Below are 7,862 nucleotides of genomic sequence, written 5' to 3'. Positions count from 1 at the left end.
GACAGCACCGTCCTTCTGTCCCCTCCATCTGCCTGCCTCTCCTGTTTAGTTTAGTTATAAGCAGCTGGGCAGGTTAAAATGCTTGGGGAAAGTATGAAGATCAAAAGATTTTGCCTCCCTTTAGAACCGCACGGTGGGCAGAGAAGGACTGGTGGGCAGAGAAGGACCGTCAGAGTCAGTCCTGGAGGAGAACTGAGCTGTTCCCACCTCCTGAGGGGGTGGACTGCTTTGGGAAAGGGGAGGGAGGTCCCTCTTGGACCTCCCTGTGTAGCTTTGCTGTCAAGTCCTGGAAATATTTGGGGGAGACAGAGCTTTCTGTGAGCTGATGGCTGATTTCAAGGCTGACCTTGCTCCTAAGCTGTTCTCTCCCAGTGGCACGTGCCTTCCCCACAATGACAGCATTCATAAGCTGTCCACATTATTTAAAATCTCACTTTCCAGGAAATCTGGGCTCAGATGTTTTTCTTCTCTTTTTTTATTTTCAAGCTGGGTGGTAGCATTTCTTTTGTGCCATTTTACACAGAGCAGGCAATAAAATGATGGGCCGCATAGGAAACTCAAGGTAACTGAATTGATGTAATTCCTACGCCAGGCAAAAGGTAGTGGTAAGAGCAAAGTAGTCATGGCATCTGAGCAATTACAGGTGGAGAAGGACCTCTTAGATCTTCATCAATCTCTTTTGATGCTTTTATTTCTGTAAGATCTGAGCACGCCTGTGGCAGGGGGTTGGAACTAGATGATCTTTAAGGTGCCTTCCAGCCCAAACCCTTCCGTGATTCTGTGATTTCATGTTACTGAATTCACTTCCATGTTGACTCCTGTCTCAAGCCAAGTGATTTTGGAGCGTTTTTAACTGCCCGCCTGAGGAATGCTGTATGTTACAATTCATGTCATTTAAAAAAAAAAAAAAAGCAATGAAAAAAAAAGCATTGTTATTTCATTGTGCAGATGGGAAAAGACTGGAGCGGTGTAAGAGAGATGCTCTAAGTTGTGCTGAAAAAACTGGAGGTAGCAGTTAAACCCGCAACGCCTATAATCCAGGCAAAATGCTTTTATTACTGTGAGGTCCAGTATCTTTCCTTTTTTTTTTTTTTTTTAACTTTCAAAGCCATTCCCGTCATGTACCAGCTTTGAAAGCCTTGTGCCTTTAGGAGGAGTTGCTGCAGGAAAGTTTGATTTCATTTTGGGGAGTAAAAAACTTAAGCTGGTGGGCTGCTTGCTGACTGGTGATGGCTTTGCTCCAGGTGGAGAGCGGGGGGTTTGCCAGGTGATCCACGGGTGTTTTAATCAAATTAATCTGCATTTATAAAGCACACCATGATGATGCTTCATGCTGTTTAAACCCTGCTTTGAGGATGGCGTTATTAATATTTTTTTTCCTGTTTTTTTTTCCTCTGGTGCTTGGTACCAGAGCGGATGAACCTCGACACTGCTGTGAACACACTGGGATTCACAATTCTCTGCATTCAGGTGAGGAGGAAAGGTGCAGGCAGATTCACCTCAAAGCATCCCTGCCAGCTACACGTGACTGCCCTGCAACTTCACCCTCACGTCACTAATATTGATAAATAATCTGCTAAACGGATCAGGTAACACGTGCCACCTTCTGCCAAAACTTTGAGTAACGGTGAGAACTAAAGTACAATTTAACAAAAGAACTAATGTGCCTGGTGGGTGCCTGAGGTGCAGAAAAGAACTATTTTTTGCATAGTATTTGCGAAGAATTAGGTGCCTGAGGAATAGAATTAAAATTAGAAACAAGAATTTAAAATACTGAGCCAATACGTACCTCATTTAGCCACGTTCGGGGAAATGCTGTGGAGAAAAGAGCGATGCTGCAGCATTTTGTGTCTTTGCTGGACTCGGGATGCTTAGCTTGAAATTATTGTTATTTTATAATCGGCTGTAAAATACCTTTTGACATAGACACTTTTGTCCTGTTTTGTCCCACACTTTCTGAAAACAGAGGGTTCAGACCAAATATTAAAGGCAGCAGGACGGTTTTAAGTCCTGCTGGCTTGGGCCACGTGTGGTGAGGAGGCTGCATCCCTGGAGGAGCTGCTAAGGGGTCTGTGAGCTGAAGCTTCACACAACGGACCATGGCAGGGCTTGGAGGCTTGTGTGTGTCCATTGGCAAAACCTTAAGGAGGTTGAGTAGCAGAAATGAGTAGGTGTTTGGGACAACTCAGAGATTGTACTTCGGTGTTTGGATAGCAGTTGGCTGAAGACCTTTGAAGGTCTCGTTGGTGCTAGCTGTTGGACTTGTGTGGCCGCTTGCTGCTGTGCGTGTCACTTGATGGAAAAGAGAAGCTGAGAGGTGGGTCTTGATGAACATCTCTAAGCGTGGACAAACTTTGGAAGTACGTAGTCTGCCTCCCTGAAATGTCCACTCAACACCAGAGTGCCTGAATCTCAAATGTGGCAGCAAGGGGTGGTCCCCTGGGTAGGTGCTCCAAGCTTACGCCGTTTCGGGGTGCTCTACAGAATCAAAGGCGGGTGGGGGGATGCAGTCTTGATTCATGTATAACCCCAGTATTAAAAATGAGAAGAGAGCCCAAAATCAAAAGGCAGAAAGTTTGCTTGAGGTCAAGCTGAGACGTACCATAATGTTTCTTAAAAGTAATGGTTATTTCTCAGCATGAGAACGTCTCAGTTTGTCATGCTTCCAAAATTTTCCTGCTTTTTTTTTTTTTCCTTAGCAAAAGTTATTCTTCAGGTTTGCTTCATTAATGGCTTGTTTGAAAACCTTCAGGGCTCAGGTTTACAGCAAGTTGCTAAAAAAAATAAAAATAAATAAGCCGCGCTTATTTTTAACAGAGCATGCTGTTGCAGGGGAGCTGATGGTTACAGGGAAGAAGCAGAGGACAAGAAGCTGATCAGCAACAGTGGGAAATTGTTGACCTTCCAGCCACTCATCCTGGCATTCCTAGAAGCAGCTGCTGCACTGCAAAAATAATGAAGGTGCTCACGCTCGCCTGCTGCATCTTGAGCACACCGATGATGACAACATTTATGGCGGCTGTTTAACATCATCGCTATCTGCCCATGAAATGCCTTCCCAAATCCCTCGGCTGCTTTAAAAAAAAAATTTTAGTTTATTCCTGCTTTTTCCGGAGGCAGAAGCTATTGTTCGGTGGGTCGGAGACGGCTGACTAGATTAACTGACCAGCATTTCCTCAGGGATCATTTGCAGGTGATTGAAATTCTTGCCCATCGCCCCTCCTGCCCCCTCCCCCCCCCCCCATTTTTCTTGGTGACTAATTGATGATGACAGATGTCACCTGCGCGGTGACACCAGCCCTGCCTTCACAGCTCCGAGGGGGAGAGTAATAGCGCTTCTCCGAATGTGAGAGCTGATCACTGGTGGGTTTGCTTAATTATTTTTTTTTTATTTTGCAGTGTCATTTAATGAGATCTCTTTACTGTATGAACATAAGCAACCATTAAGGCTCTATCTGCCATGGATTTTTTTTTTTTTCTTGGACATGTGAATAGCAGACGTGGAGTATGATGTACGGACAGATGTGCGTACAGGTGTTGCTTGCTTACACATGCACGGGAAGAGATGTCTGTGCACGTACTAGCCTGAGTCTCCCCTTGGAGAGATGCTAGCCAAGCTGTGTCCAAAACAAGCTCAGGTAGGATACCAGAAATACCCCAGATTTTACTGCAGGTAAAGAAATGCTACGAAAGGCGTTTGGATCATTTAAAGGTGACTTTTTAAAATAAAACGGCGAGTAGTGGCCGTGCCTGTGCTGAGTGCTGTTGCAGTGCTGGGTGTGGATGGAGCATGCATCCATGGAGGGCTGCAGCTGCCAGCCTGAGGAGCACCAGCTCTCCAAAAATAAGTGAAACCGCTAAAACGTCTCCTTTTCCAGCAGGTCACACCTGGAGTTTCCTCCAGTGCCACACAGCTCTTCACACCCAGCATCCTTTGACCTTGGTCAGCGGGACTTTATCTGTATTGCCTTGACCCAGGCTGGGTTTTTTGCACTGAGTAGCTCTTAGGTGACAATAGTTAATGATCCAAGACTGCAGGAGCGGTCTGGAAACTAGGACCATGCGTGGCAATCAGTTAGCTGAGGGGAATGTGCTCGAGCTTGTCTAGACAACAATTAACATGATGAGACGTGTTTACAGAGCACAGGGGAGTGGGAGACGGATGGCGCCAAGGAAAGGTAACACCTTGCTGTTAATTGATGGTAGTTAACCACCAATCAGGGATTGCCTAGTATGCAATGCTTAGCTTCAAGAACCAACTGTTTAAAACGCGCAGCTTCTGAAAGTGTATATAAACTCGTGCTTCTGTACAATAAATTGACATTTGCTTGCATCAAGCTGCGTCCCGTCTCTTCATTCGCCGCACAAGACAAATAAAATAACTTGCTTCTGACTCTGACCAAGCAGCTTTACTGTGACGATACAACTGGTGTCATCCCCGTAGATCTCCTTTCGGCCCCTGTGCCAAGCTTTGCCTGGCCTGGCCTGCCTACATCCTGCTACAGGTTCCAACTTCCAAACATCCTTCATTCCCCAAAGGGGACACAGTTGTACGAGATGTTGTTTTGCACCTTTAACAGCAGATAAGCGCCTGGGTTACATCTTCCTTAAACTACCTTAAGTATAACCATCGGGAAGATCTGCCCTGGATTAATTTGAATTACGGGGTCTTGGAGTTCTGCCTGAATTGACAAGTAAGCGCAGACAGCGCATCTTTTGGCTCTTGTTAGGGGATCCAGTCAAGTTATATTTTAACCAGTGCTATTCCTTTGGTAGTTATTATAGCCTTCCTCCACCTGACCTCACCCTTTTGTCTCCCTGACCACCTGATGTGGGCTCTTCCCTGGACTTTCCTCCTGTCCTCTCCTCTTACCCCCACTCCTCTACACCTCAACCGTCAGACCTTGGCGTGGGCATCCTATTACCTTCCCGCTTATCCTGCTCTTGTCTTCATAGGCTTTGCCACCCCTTTAGGGGCTCTCCCCTGTGGAAAAGGAGGGGAAAATGAAAGCTGTTGGCTCTTCTCTGGTAGGAGTGAAGGTGAGATGTGGTGGTCTTCATAGAATTGCTTAGGCTGGGAAAGATGTTTAAGATCATCGAGTCCAACCATTAACCCAGCACTGCCAAGCCCACCACTAAACCATGGCCCCGAGCACCACATCTACACATCTTTTAAATCCCCCCAGGGCTGGTGACTCCAGCACCCCCCTGGCAGCCTGTGCCAGGCCTTGGCCACCCTTTCTGTGATTTTCCCTCATTCCCAACCTAAACCTCCCCCGGCACAATGTGAGGCTGTTCCCTCTCGTCCTGTCGCTTGTTCCCTGGGAGAAGAGCCCGACCCTCCTGGCTCCAGCCCCTGTAAGGGGGTTGTAGAGAAAATTTGTGGGTTTTTCTCAGTCTATGGCATTGGCAAGTTGAGAACAAGCTTTTGTTGCCAACTTAGAGGGAGAAGACTGCATTGCTCCCTTCCCTCCATTGCCTGTCCGTGTGCAGGGCAGGGTTGGAGGCTGAAAGAGTAGATGTTTGGTGCACGTTCATCTTCTTTTTCCACCCGTACTGAAGGGCGGTCAGGTGCTGCAGCAATAAGGATAAAACCCTAGGGACAGCAGGGCTGTATTGCAGGTGTAGGCTAGGGGGCAGGGGAGCAACAGCTCCGCGTCCCAAGTTTCCTGGGGCTGGGGAAGGGTCTCTTGGTGGTTGCAGCTGCAGAGCCTGGTGCTCCATCCTGGGAGCAGGTCCTGGTGCTCCTCCACGGGCATGAGCAGCACCTCCCTACCACGAGCAGCGTGTAGGAGGAGATACACTGGCTTGTTTTTTGGGGGGGTGTCCCTGGTTACTACTCTCAGATCATGCCGTTTAGCGGATAACTAGCCTCCTTCCTCCCCCTCTCCCAACTCAGCAATTTAGCTGGAATCCTTCCGCACATTTCTGTTGCCTGAATTTGGGAAAACTGATGCTGGAGAGAAAAGAGCAGCACTAGCGTGTGTTTAGCTGCTGCCGTGCTGGTGGGGGCATAGGGCGGTACTATCTCTGCGAGGTTTTTGTATTTCAGATACATACGTGCTGCTTCCAAAGCGCTAGGGGCCTAATCCTGCGAGGTGCTGAGTCGGGAGGGAATTCCTTATATGGTAATATCTCAGGCATCGTTGACACACATGAACATCAGTGATTTATTGCCAGGTTCGTAATGTCATAAAAGAGGCATAATAAAAAGTAGTGCTGCATGATTTGTTTCCGAGAACATCATTATGGCACCAAGTCGTAATGAATTACTGCACGAGGAGCTAGAAGGGAGGATGGATGGATGGCAACGAGGACAGAGCTTTTCTTTGGTTAAATTAGTATTGCTGCATATGGGCTGAGAACCTCTAAACATATGTCGGCGTCCCCCGTCATCCCAGCACGTGCTCCACGACGCTGGTGAAATGTGCATGGGTGCGCTGGCATCCGCGCTGTGCCGACGGGATCACTGCTGGCACTCGGAGCAGGGCTTGGAGCTGGAAAGGCCAAATGGTGGAAATGATCCCCGGGAAAGGTAATAGGAGTTGCTTGTGCGGAAAAGAGCGTTTTGTTTGAGTGTAAGTCATGAGTTACCAGTAATTTGTCCAATCTGATACTCATTTGGGGTGGTAAATTGCACTTCTTTCATATCTCCATAAAGGTCATCTGATAGATGTCTCATTTCTTTATGGATCTGATGGAAAGTCTGCTTTTCTTCCTAGCTGTTGGAATCAAGACCAGAATTTGATTGTGCAATGATCAGACCAAACAACTGTGATTCATTTGGTTCTTGTTCCTCTGTTTCACCGATTCTCACCCATTTAATTCCTGAACGTGGGATGGTGAGAGCTCCTGGATCCACATCCCAGGGCTTTCCTGGGGAACATCTTCCCGCTGCAGGTTAGCGTTGGGTTTTAGAGGTGGCATGGAGGCTGGGCGATGAAATCCATCATTTCATCATGAAATTTCAGGTGACATTTTTACTCGCCCGTCTGAAGTGCAGGATTTTTCCTTGTGTTCCCTTCTCAAGGCACGTACCAGATAGCTTCACGGGGGTGGTGCCTCCACACAGAGGGTCTTTGGGGTGAGACCACGTTCTTCAGTGGCACAAACCCTCCGTCCTCCACTGTCTTCCCCGATCTGGAGGAAAACAGCTCCAGGTTACTGTCCTGACTTGCTTATGGCTGTATCTGGAGCGTGTAAGGTGTGGATTGTGTTTCTATTTTGAGTTCATAAAAAATGAATTTTCCAGCATTAAAATAACACTGTAAAAACACAGCTTCTCGCATCCACGCGTCCCCGGTGCAGTAAATTAGAAACAATTATTGATGTGTTACAAATTTACTATAATTGTAGATTGGTATTTGCGTGATAGCCAGTGCAAAGTAAAACTGGGCTCTACACCTCAACTTTGTTTAGAGCTGTTCTATTTCTTTCTCTCATGTGCGTGACTAATGATTTATTTTTTATTAAAGAACATACATAAAATAATTTAATCCCCTTTTAAAAAACCTAATAAAAATTTTAATGACTTTTTTCCCCTGCTAGCCATGCAGGTGACTGCTGCGGGTCTGTAACCATCCTTTTCCTGTCCCTCAGCTTCCCCAGCTGCCTGCTGTTCTGCCCTTTAATGGCTTAGCCCCATTCAAATAAAATGCATGCAGTAAAATTAAATGAGAATGATTATTCCAAAAGTTTCTTCTTTTTTTAAAAAAAATTACAAATCCACCAAATTTGATATCTCTTCCCGATCGTCTTATTTAAGGATACTTTGCTGGAAGAGTGCCCCGATGTTGGGGTGCTGGGTGTTACATATGCAGCGTCCCTTGAGTTACATATATTTCTCCAGTGAGTTTTGTTTT

This window comes from Falco rusticolus, chromosome W (assembly GCF_015220075.1).
Source record: "Falco rusticolus isolate bFalRus1 chromosome W, bFalRus1.pri, whole genome shotgun sequence".
Classification (NCBI taxonomy): domain Eukaryota; kingdom Metazoa; phylum Chordata; class Aves; order Falconiformes; family Falconidae; genus Falco; species Falco rusticolus.
This window is presented reverse-complemented; position numbering follows the sequence as displayed.